We start from the raw sequence: 13,134 nt of genomic DNA on the forward strand, positions 1-13,134 counted from the left end.
TGATCAAGTGATGTATACAAATTATACAAGGAATCTTGGTCCAAGAAAGGGGTTAAACGAACCAAGAACGAATTTTTACGGTTTAAATCTTTGTTTTTGTATCATAACCGTAACCATGAAAGAAATGGCTTGATCGTGAGTGTGACTTGCTTGGTATTGTGGTATGTTGTTTGTAGGATCTTTGTTTAGTGGTAGATAAGGCGGAAAGACGAGTTTGTAGCTTGTAGTGGCGGAAAACGAAAGGTATATTCGGTTTATGTCGGTGTATGTGTTTTTGGACAGATTGTTTGTCGTTTAGAGTTAGGTCATGAAATTTTACAGAGGTGTTAAACACATAAAATATGAGTTCTGTGAATTTTTGGTAATTTTTGGATAAAGGATGAATATTTGGTGAATTTAATGCTCGGTTTTGGCCAAAAATGGTGAAAAATAGTTAAATATCATGAAAAATTCTGGAAAATTGCAGATAAGCTTTTTATATCATGTATAAGTCACACACAAAATTTGAGGTCAGTTGGAGAAGTCTAAGTTGGCTTTTCGGTTAAACGAGTTCTAGGGATTCTAACTCGGTTTTAGTGAAAATGGCATGTAAAAGAAGATTTTGGTTCTGGAAAAATTACAGGGGATTATGTGGATGGCAGGGGACATCCAGGAAAAATTTGGGATTTTTCTAAGATCGTTTGGTATTTACGACATATTTAGTGTTTAAATGGTGTTTAAAAATAGATAAATAAATTTTAAATATAGAAGTTAATTCTGGAAATATTTTATAAAATTCCCCACTGTTAAAAAGTGATTTGTGCAAAATTTCAAGATCTGAGAGTAAACGGATAAGTATTTGTGCTAATTATCAAACTTTTAAAGTTAAAACGCGTAAACCGGTGAAGTTCGCTTAAGCGAGCTGACTGGTGTATAAAAACCTTAAAAATGGACTATTTTCATATAATTGACTTAAACAAGTAAAAATGAATCATCCGAAAATAATTCGGATGATTTGGGTATTTTTAACCGATTTGACAGTTTCCGGTACGCCAAAGACGGAAACGGTTCCCGAGGTCAATCGGGGCGTCTAAACCGAGTACTAATTTCACCACTTTAATTAAATTATCAGTCAACAACGATTTTCGGGTCGTGTGTGACCAAACTCATTTTGAAACATAAAATTTGACAACCGTGCTAGGCACGCAAAACGGGGAAAACAAGCTATTAGAAGAATTGACTGTCGAACTCTAAACGACATCACAATCTGAGTCCGGAAAAGTGTTTATGGGTTAACCTTGCCCCCAGAACGGGTACAGTGCTGGGTTAACAGTGTCCCCAGATGTACCGGTTGATACGATTAAAGTTATATTAATATTGAGTGTATAGTAATGATCGTAGGGATCATATTACAGATTGGACGGGTTAACTGATATTGATCGTTGTTACCTGCTTGCATGTGCTAAGGTGAGTTTTCACGAGCCCCTTTTTACTGAACTGATTTAAATATTTTCCCGGGGCGGAAAGCATGTTTTTATCAAAGTGTTTAAGTACATGCCGATCGCATGGAAATGAATGTATTTATATAATGTTTATCGTACGGGAATCGTACGGTAATGTATTAAGATGGTAATTGTATGAGTTGCTAATATTGTAAGGCCCGAAACAGTGTTCTGGGTTAACAGTGTCCCCAGAGGTTATTAAATGTATTTCTGGGTTAACAGTGTCCCCAGAGGTTATTAAATGTATTTCTGGGTTAACAGTGTCCCCAGAGGGTATTAAATGTGTTTCTGGGTTAACAGTGTCCCCAGAGGTTATTAAATGTGTTTCTGGGTTAACAATGTCCCTAGAGGTTATTGGATGTGTTTCTGGGTTAACAGTGTCCCCGGAGTGAGTACAGTACGGGGTTAACAGTGTCCCCAGATAATATTATATTATGATATGGATTTATAATGGTTTACTAAAATTGTGAAACTCACCAACTATTCGTAGTTGACCCGTTTTCTCACATGCTTTTCAGGTTCAATTTTGATGAAGTGATTGCTTACGTGCTAAGTGCTTGATGTGTGTAAGATTTGTGTGCGGGATGTTAGGATACATTATAACAAATAGAATTATGTATCGTATTGTAAGATATGTGTATCACCTAGACGGTAATGAAATACAAGATAATGTAATTTTGAAGTATATTAATGCATTCAGTTTCTTTATAAACAATGTGGTTGATATCAGAGGTGTCTGTCGCATCCCGTTTACGTTTCCGCTGCGGTTGCGGGGTGTTACAGTGACAGCCAAATCACTGGTCCAGAACTGGTACTCGAAACTTCAGAAAAGATTGTTCAAATCCGAAATCGCATGGCAGCAGCACGAGATCGCCAAAAGAGTTACGCCGACAAGCGCCGAAAACCTCTCGAATTTCAAGTGAACGATCGAGTGTTACTCAAAGTCTCACCTTGGAAAGGTGTGGTTCGCTTTGGTAAGCGAAACAAACTCAACCCACGATATGTTGGTCCCTATCGAATAACTGAGCGCATTGGTCCGGTGGTGTACCGACTGGACCTACCAACGAAACTCAGTGGCGTACACAATGTATTCCACGTATCCAATTTGAATAAATGCCTATCTGATGAAACCCAAGTAGTCCCTTTGGATGAACTACAAGTTGATGAACAGTTGCGTTTCATTGAAGAACCAGTCGAAGTTTTGGATTGGGAAACCAAAACACTCAAGCACTGCAAGATTCCAATCGTTAAGGTTCGATGGAACACGAGACATGGACCGGAGTTCACGTGGGAACGCGTGGATCAAATGATGAAAAAGTATCCTCACCTTTTTGAAGGGCTGACCAAACACAGAAAACCGCGAAACCCGGCAAACCGTCAGAAATCACCGGAGGTATGAATTAAATTTCGGGACGAAATTTCTTTCTACTAGGGGATGATATGACAAACTAAAATTTTTCTTACTTTTTCAGACACTCATCACGACTTGACTCAAATTTTCGGGACGAAAATTCTTTAACATGGGAATGATGTGACAATCGTCAATTTCAGGTTAACTCAACTCCGTCAATTCAAACTTAAGATCATTGAATCTATAACACACACTTCATTACATTTAAACTAGGGTTTAAATGACGCTTAACACTTACTACATGTGTAGTCTTTCGGGATTTGCACCGAAACGCAAACGAGTTAAAGCAAACGATTGGTGAATAAACGAAAAACGTCAAAACAGTAATTATGTGATAATTATGTGTTAGACTTATGTGTTATGTGATAACATGGTTATAAACGTTAACTCAAAATGTAAACAAGTTAGTTTAAGCTAGGAAAAGTAATACTTAGAAGTGGAGGGGCCAGAGTGTAACATAGATTATTATAAATACATCATTAACAATTAACCCTAACTTATTTTCTTTCCCCACAAGAATTCCGATCGGCCTCTCCTTCCTTGTGAACCCTTGGCTGCCGTCACCTATACACACACATACAACCATCAATTCAAGCTTTTGATTGAAGAATTAGGTGCTAGGAAGGTATAATCGATTATCCTATGCATCCTTTATACTTGATTTTGATGTTTGTTGGGATAACTACAAACCCTAGCTGCCGATTTTCTTATGGTGTTGTGTTAATATGATTGTTGTTGATTTGTTAATGATATGATAACTAGAATTGATATTGTTACATACTAATTACTTGTGTCTTTGATTTGAGTTCAAACAAAAACCCTAATCATGTATGTAATGTGTAATTGATGTGCATGGATAGTGTTTATGGAGTCTAGAGGGTTATATGAATGCATGATAGTTCATAGATTGTTAATATGTTGAGTTTGGATGCAAACTGTTTCTGGACAGAATGTGTTATTGATGTTTAAGTGACTGTAACGAAGTGTAAATGTGAAAATTGGTTGAGATTATTAATACTACAGTAAACTAGGTTGAGTCTAGTTTCTAAAGAATATAAACTTGTAATTTTTGGACAAGTAGAAGTTAACTTTTATGATTTTACAAAAACGTTGTGCAAAGCTGAGCTGTTAGACCTGCTGTTAGGTTGTTTTGTAAATATTATATCTCATGAACTACGAGACCAATTGGGTTGGTTCCACTTATGGAAGTTGACTTATTGAGTTAGGAACCTAACCCAAGTGGTCTTGCATTTATTGGATTTTTCGTTTAACGGGAATTTCAAATAACATTCTGTTGCGCATGAATTTGACTGTTATGAGTTTGCTGTAATGATTTGATGATTGTGAGAAAACTATGTGGAATAAAAATATAATAAAATATGTTCTGGAAACCTAAGCCATATTTGCTTCTGTGATGATGTTTCGTAAATTAATTGAGATGCTATGATCGGTGGAATAGTACAATCTTTCAAGTAGAATTTCTGTCTTAGTGAAACTAGCTGCTGAATTTTGTGAAAATGCATGAAACATGATACTTGCTATATAATTGTTATGTTTTGACCAAATTACCCTTGCGGGGAATAATTGCTAATTGATTGTCATAATTTGACCAAATTGCCCTTATGGGGAATAATGGCTAGTTAATTGTCATGATTTGACCAAAATGCCCTTACGGGGAGAAATTGCTAGTGATGTACTTTATGAATACATGACACGTATATGATTGCTTACACATGTAATGTATCACAAATACACTTGTTAAAGTCACACACGATACACAAACGAAACACGAAACATGTTATGTGCATAGGTATTATGTGCCGGGTCTAGAGACTCGATAATATTCCGACACTTAAAAAAATCTCTTTGTTGTTTTAGAACGCTAGAGAGAGTTTTTCTGTGACGCGCATCTTGGTGATTTAATTTGGGAATTTCTTCGCAAACAGTGAGTTTCACTTTCCCCTTTTAAACTCTTTAAACGCTTTTCACTTGGGGAGATAACATACTCCGAAACGCTATTAAGATTTTGTTAATATAGATTATATATCACTTGTAAAGACTAAGTGGCAAACGCAATAACTAAAGTCCTTCATAACATCGAACCGGTTAATATTTGGATAATAGCGAGTCATTGTTGAGTAGTACTACTGGGTTTGACAAACCCCACCCAACGCTAAACTCGACTGGATGTCGAGCGGGTGTAATCTTGGCTAAACACATACCATGGTCTGGACGACCTGGTGGCAAGGCAAATTGATAAACAGTTAGCTTCGGTGTCGAACACTTAGTGATACTTGTTTTATAGGCTAGCTACCTATAGATATATAATTGACATAACACTATCTGGTAACGCAAAACGCTGTAACGCAAAACGCTGTAACGCAAAACGCTTAACGCAAAACGCTGAACGCAAACGCTAAACATTTATTTTTATATAAAATTGTGTTGACACTTTTAGTATGTTATTCTCAGGTAGCCGAGGCGAGCGCGCGGTTTAGGAACATTCATTGCTTGAAAACGCTTTTGTTATGAAAACTTATTTTTAACAGTTATCATTGGTTTTAAGTTGTCCTGCGTGACGCAACATTGGTTTCTATGGTTTTTACGCTTCCGTATTTAATTTCTCGTAAACGTTTTCATGGTTTTGAAACTTTGTTTTATGGTTTGATTATAACTAATGATTCCGATCCTGTTAGTTCACACCCTCTGACGGTAAAACTCCGTTAATGGATTTTGAGGGTGTGACACAGTACGGAGAGTTGAGAACCCTAGTGATGGACGAAGCACACAAGTCCCGATATTCTATCCACCCTGGCTCAGATAAAATGTATCACGACTTAAAGGCACTTTACTGGTGGCCAAACATGAAAGCCGACATTGCCACCTACGTGAGAAAATGCTTGACTTGCGCCAGAGTCAAAATAGAATACCATAAACCATCTGGCCTACTGCAACAACCGGAACTTCCAATGTGGAAATGGGAACACATTTCAATGGACTTCATCACGGGTTTACCTAAGACACCGACGGGATGCGATACCATCAGGGTGATCGTTGACCGGTTGACTAAGTCTGCACACTTTTTAGCGATTAAGGAATCGGACAAAATGGAAAGACTGACTCGCGTCTACATGAAGGAAGTAGTGTCTAGACACGGAGTGCCTGTCTCAATCATTTCTGATCGAGATTCCCGTTTCACTTCGCACTTTTGGAAGTCGCTACAGAGTGCCCTAGGCACACGTCTTGATATGAGGACAGCATACCATCCTCAGACGGATGGGCAAAGTGAACGAACTATTCAGACCTTAGAGGACATGTTGCGTGCATGTGTGTTGGATTTCGGAAAAAGTTGGGAACCTCACTTACCTTTGGTAGAGTTTTCGTATAATAACAGCTACCACGCAAGTATTAAAGCAGCGCCGTTTGAAGCACTGTACGGACGGAAGTGTCGATCACCTCTCTGCTGAGCAGAGGTGGGTGACAGCCAAATCACTTGTCCAGAACTGGTACTCGAAACTTCGGAAAAGATTGTTCAGATCCGAAACCGCATGGCAGCAGCACGAGATCGCCAAAAGAGTTACGCCGACAAGCGCCGAAAACCTCTCGAATTTCAAGTGAACGATCAAGTGTTACTCAAAGTCTCACCTTGGAAAGGTGTGGTTCGCTTTGGAAAGCGAAACAAACTCAACCCGCGATATGTTGGTCCTTACCGGATAACGGAACGCGTTGGTCCGGTGGCGTACCGACTGGAGTTACCAGCGGAACTCAGCAGTGTACACAATGTTTTTCACGTATCCAATTTGAAGAAATGCCTATCTGATGAAACCCAAATAGTCCCTTTGGACGAACTGCAAGTTGATGAACAGCTACGCTTCATTGAAGAACCAGTCGAAGTTTTGGATTGGGAAACCAAAACGCTCAAGCACAGCAAAATTCCAATCGTTAAGGTTCGTTGGAACTCGAGACGTGGACCGGAGTTCACGTGGGAACGCGAGGATCAAATGATGAAAAAGTATCCTCACCTTTTTGAAGGGCTGACCAAACACAGAAAACCGCGAAACTAGGCAAACCGTCAGAAATCACCGGAGGTATGAATTAAATTTCGGGACGAAATTTCTTTCTACTAGGGGATGATATGACAAACTAAAATTTTTCTTACTTTTTCAGACACTCATCACGACTTGACTCAAATTTTAGGAACGAAAATTCTTTAACATGGGAATGATGTGACAATCGTCATTTTCAGGTTAACTCCGTAAACTCAACTCCGTCAATTCAAACTTAAAGATCACTGAATCTATAACGCACACCTCATTACATTTAAACTAGGGTTTAAATGACGCTTGACACTTACTACATGTGTAGTCTTTCGGGAATTGCACCGAAACGCAAACGAGTTGACGCAAACAATTGGTGAATAAACGAAAAACGTCAAAACAATAATTATGTGATAATTATGTGTTAGACTTATGTGTTATGTGATAACATTGTTATAAACGTTAACTCAATGTGCTAGAACTAGTTAATTAAGTTAGAAAAGTAACATTTGAAAGTGGAGGGACCTAGATGTAACATGTTATTATTAGTAATAATAATAAACCTAAAACCCTAATCTCCCTCTTTCCCTCACTAGACCGATCGGCCAGCCCCCCCCCCCCCTCCCCCTCTCTTGCGATCGCCATTCACACGCACACATACAAGCAATCTTTCAAGATTTTGATTGAAGATTAAGGTGCTAGGAAGGTATAAACAACTATCCTATGCATCCTCTATGCTTAATTTTCGATTTTCAATGGGTTAATTATAAACCCTAGGTCCGATTTCTACATGTTATTGTGTTCATATGATTTTGTTTGATTTGATGGTGTATTGATGATGATTTGATAACTAGAATTGATATTGTTACATGTTAATTGTTGTGTCTTGATTTTGAGATCAAATAAAACCCTAATCATGTATGTAATGTGTAATTGATGTGCATGGATAATGATTATGGAGTCTAGAGTGTTATATGAATGAATTGTGGTCTATAGATGGTTAAATTGTTGAGTTTTGTTGCAAACAGTTTCTGGACAGATTGTGTTGTTGATGTTCAATTGACTGTATCTGTGTGTAAATGTAAAAATTGGTTGAGATTATTGATACTACAGTAAACTAGGTTGAGTCTAGTTTCTAAAGAATATAAATTTGCAATTTTTGGACGTGTATAAGTTAACCTTTATGATTTTACAAAAACGTTGTGCAAAGCTGAGTTGTTAGACCTGCTGTTAGGTTGTTTTGTAAATGTTATATCTCATGAACTACGAGACCAATTGGGTTGGTTCCAATTCTTTAAGTTGACTTATTGAGTTAGGAACCTAACCCAAGTGGTCTTGCATTTATTGGATTTTTCGTTTAACAGGAATTTCAAATAAAATTCTGTTGCGCATAAATTTGACTGTTATGAGTTTGCTGTGGTAAATTGATCTTTGTGAGAAATATGTATGGAATAAAAATACAACAAAATATGTTTTGGAAACCTAACACATACATGTTTTTGTGATGATTTTTGGTAAATTAATTGTGATGTTATGATCGGTGGGATAGACTAGTTTTTCAAGTAAAATTCTGTCGTTAAGAAACTAGTTGCTGAATTTTGTGAAAGTTGCATGAAACATGATAATTGCTAACTAATTGTCGTATTTTGACCAAAATACCCTTGCGGGGAATAATTGCTAATTGATTGTCATGATTTGACCAAAATACCCTTGCGGGGAATAATTGCTAATTGATTGTCATGATTTGACCAAATTGCCCTTGCGGGGAATAATTGCTAGTTAATTGTTATGTATTGACCAAATTGCCCTTACGGGAAGTAATTGCTAGTGACGTACATCATGAATACATGACACGTGAATAGTTGCTCACACATGTAACGTATCACAAATACACTTGTAAAAGTTACACACGATTCACAAACGAAACACGAAACATGTTGTGTGCATAGGTATTATGTGCCGGGTCTAGAGACTCGATAATATTCCGACACTTAGAAAAATCTCTTTGTTGTTTTAGAACGCTAGAGAAAGTTTTTCTGTGACGCGCATCTTGGTGATTTATTTTGGGAATACTTCGCAAACAGTGAGTTCACTTACCCCTTTTAAACTGTTTTCAAACGCTTTTCACTTGGGGAGATAACATACACCGAAAACGCTTTTAAGATTTTGTTAATATAGATTATATATCACTTGTAAAGACTAAGTGGCAAACGCAATAACTAAAGTCCTTCATTCACATCGAACCGTTTAATATTGGATAATAGCGAGTCATTGTTGAGTAGTACTACTGGGTTTGACAAACCCCACCCAACGCTAAACTCGGCTGGAGGTTGAGTGGGTGTAATCTTGGCTAAACACATACCATGGTCGGGATAGACCTGGTGGCAAGGCAAATGATAAATAGTCAGCTTCAGTGTCGAACACTTAGTAATACTTGTTTAATAGGCTAGCTACCTATAGATATATAATTGACACAACACTATCTGGTAACGCAAAACGCTTAACGCAAAACACTTAACGCAAAACGCTGAACGCACAACGCTGAACGCAAACGCTAAACGCTTTATTTTATATAAACTTGTGAACTCACCAACCCCGTGTTGACACCTTTAGTATGTTATTCTCAGGTATGCGAGGCGGGCGCGCGGTATAGGATCATGCATTATCTGAAACGCTTTTGTTCAAGCAAACTGATTTTAACTGTTGTTATGAGGTTTTAAGTCGTCCTGCGTGACGCAACTTTTATCTTTTGGTTTTTACGCTTCCGCACTTATTTTCATTTAAACGTTTTTATGGTTTGATTATAACTAATGATTCCGATCCTGTTAGTTCACACCCTCTGACGATAAAACTCCGTTAGTGGATTTTGAGGGTGTGACAGATTAATCTTTTTATTAATTATAGTTTTTATTAGTTTATTAATATAATAATTTATTAGGGTTTAAGTAACCATTATAGTTTATTATTAGTCGACCAGTACACTTGCCGATTAGTAGTTTAAGTTAAGTTTAAGATTCTAGAGTATTACTTAGTGTCTAGATTAACATAGTTTATTTACTAAATTGTTTGACTAATTTTAGCCAATCAACAAATGAGATTTTAAAGAGAAAATTCTTTTTGAAAGACCTTGACACGGTGTGATTATTGCTCAACTTATAGTTTGAGTATATGTGTTATTATATGTTTATAAATCCCTCAAAGTGCATCTAGAAAATGTTGATACATTATACCATGGACAAATTTAATCCTTTTAGCACATTAAAGGATGTCTAACAATGACTCTATATCATTTCCTATCTGAATATGAAAATTTATTGGTTCGGAAATACAATTATTAAATGCATTTGTGCATTATGTCGTAGTGTTAGCTATATATGATTATTATTTCCTTTATTTATATTTAATGGCATGTTTTCTGTAAGGAGACATCACAACGGGTTAAAACATATATTTCAGGTATGAAAGAAACACAACCGGATCATAGTGTTTACCATATATAGCAATAGAAGTTTTCACGTGAAGATCATAAACATTGTTCAACTTAAGGATTCACATGTCAAAAGTCAAATACGCAAATGATTGACCACAAAAGTTTCAGGCAACTTTCACATAAGATCGATATTTGCCATTTTAACGGTATATAAATCAGGTGGATACAATACGTGCTGCACTCTTTTTCGCTTAGCTATAGTTTTGTCACACTATGTTTTCCTATCAAGGTTTTTAATGAGGCAGCACCTCCAATTGTATTAAATTGATAACCGAGGGGGAGTGTTATAAATATATATTATTATTATGGTTATCAACACCTAAAATAGATTGACTTCTTCTACAAGTTTTCTCTTCTGTATATATTATATTGCATCTCATTGTAATACACACTTATTAATGAAATCTCTCTCTTTCTCCTTACATCTCATTATCATATTGCTTTAACTATTAGGCTTGTTCATAACATATATTTAATATTGTACCTTATATTTACTATGGTCTGGATTTACCTTAAAACAAAGGGAAACAAAAAGGTTAGAGAAAAGAAATGAGTGAATTTTTTTTTATGACTCACGCAAATCAGCTTTGGTGAAATAGTGACATACCAGTTGAGCCAGATTAATATTTTTAAATTAGGGATACTGAATGTTAATAATTTAAATTATGGTCTTTTAGCCAGTATTAATTCTTACTTAAGAAATTCTCTAAATTAATCATAACTTTCACTCTATTGACCTCTACCAAGTTTTGGTGGCAAAATATGTCATTTTTCAAAGTTAAAGGGACAAATGAAAAAGGTAATTAAATTAAAAAACTCATCTTCGTCCCCTTTCTTCCTCTCACTACTACCACCACCACCATCAGATTACCGTTTTATAAAAGGAGAGTTTTAAATTTTATATAATTATTATTAATTAATATATACATAGTTAAGAAAAAGAGAAAAATAATACTTAGTATATATACATATAATTTAAAAAATATATAAAAATAATTTTAAATATATAAATTAATTAAGAAACACTAAATCAGCGGAGCTTGAGCTTGAAAAAGCACTCACGGGCCGAGCTTGACCTTTGGAAATAGAGATAGAAGCGAGCTGATCTCGAGCTCAAGGTCTGGATAAGTTATACGAGTCGAAGCCTAGTCGACCCCAGTCTCGACTCGGCTTGTTTGTACCCCTAATTGGAAAAAGAAAATAAAGTTGATTTATAATAGAAAGAAGTTTTGTTTTACCCCTAACTTAGAGAAATGACATTTTTTGACTCAAAACTAACTGGGCTACTCCCAGTTAGGAAAAAGATCGGTGGAGGTTAATATGGTGAAAGTTGTGATTAACATAAGAAATTTTCTTAAGTTGGAATTAATATTATCTAAAAGACAAAACTTTGGATTATAAAAATGCAATATCCCTTTAAATTGTTAGAGTTTGTACATAATATATATAAATGCTAGAACTTTTTATGGGCCTAAAAAATTGTTAGGTATCGGGTCGTGGCCCTAACTGGCCACGTATGGGCCGGGCCTGCTAACTAGTTATTGATGTTTAAGTCAACAGGATGCTCAGATTCTAGGTTCGAAAGGACGAAGAAAGACAACACCACCTCCTACTACTGTTGAACTCTAATTTTTTTTTTTGTATTGCTTCATACATATGTACTTTAGAGCTGAGGGTCTCTCCGAAAGCCACATCTTTATCCATGTGGATAGAGGTACGGTGTGCCTACATCCCACCCTCCCTAGACCTACTTATAGCTATGTTATTGGTGGGACTTCACTGTATATGATTGATTGACTAGAAATCATTACAAAATTCTCAAAGAATTACGTATTTTTCAATAAGGGTACATAAATATCATTAAACTCGACTCTTATTCATGATGATATTCATAAATGTTTAGATATATAAATTTTTTTATTAAATTGTATTTTAATAAAATATTCTTTGCTTTTTGTTGATTGATTAATTGGTAACATTGCATGTAATAATAAGAAAGTTGAATTTGATGAAAAACAATCTAGAAAGTAGTGAGAAAAAAATACAAACTTGTAATGAAATTAATAAGATAATACTAAATCATAATATAAACACATATTAGAATATTTTGCCCAAATCCTTCATTAAGCCTTTGTTGGCATTATAAAAATCTGTAAATTCTTCATAAGAAATGAACTTATTTCCATTTGTGTCAAGTTCATCCATCATAGTTTGGACCTCTTCAGGTGACACATAGCCAAGCGTTTTCAACGCTTCTCCAAGCTCATCTGAAGAAATTTTGCCATCTCCGTTGCCATCAAACTTGCCGAATATTCGGGCTCTCTCTTCCTTGTCTTCGTCACCCATTATGGTCGTCAAACACAAAGTTGATTCTCGCTTTAGGTTTTCTTCTTGAATGCTTAATATATAGTTATGTTTTTGGTTGGAAATAGAATGAAATGTTTATATAGTGATTGTGGATTAGAAAGAAATATGGATGTCCAATGAACACGGCTTGCCCTATGTTTCTAAGGTAAACAATCTGATATTATTACTATTTAACGTGTGGAATGTATCAAATTTTAACTTGAATTTTCACTTTACAAAGGATAAGATCACATAAAAATATAAAGTAAAATCGCGTTAAATGCATTAGTCTAAATAACAAGATATGGAGTGTAATTATATAGGTTTGGTTATCCTAAAATTTATGTAAGAGTACATTTCAATAAAACG

At 35.8% G+C, this 13,134-nt stretch overlaps 1 pseudogene; it reads right to left on the reverse strand.

The window, feature by feature from the left end:
• Positions 1-12,516: 12,516 nt before the first annotated feature.
• LOC143563202 (polcalcin Syr v 3 pseudogene) lies at positions 12,517-12,765 on the reverse strand (annotated as a pseudogene).
• Positions 12,766-13,134: the final 369 nt, after the last annotated feature.

Source organism: Bidens hawaiensis, unplaced genomic scaffold (assembly GCF_021521415.1).
Source record: "Bidens hawaiensis isolate Kalapana, Puna unplaced genomic scaffold, B.hawaiensis_p1.1 tig00021330_1, whole genome shotgun sequence".
NCBI classification, from domain to species: Eukaryota; Viridiplantae; Streptophyta; class Magnoliopsida; order Asterales; family Asteraceae; genus Bidens; species Bidens hawaiensis.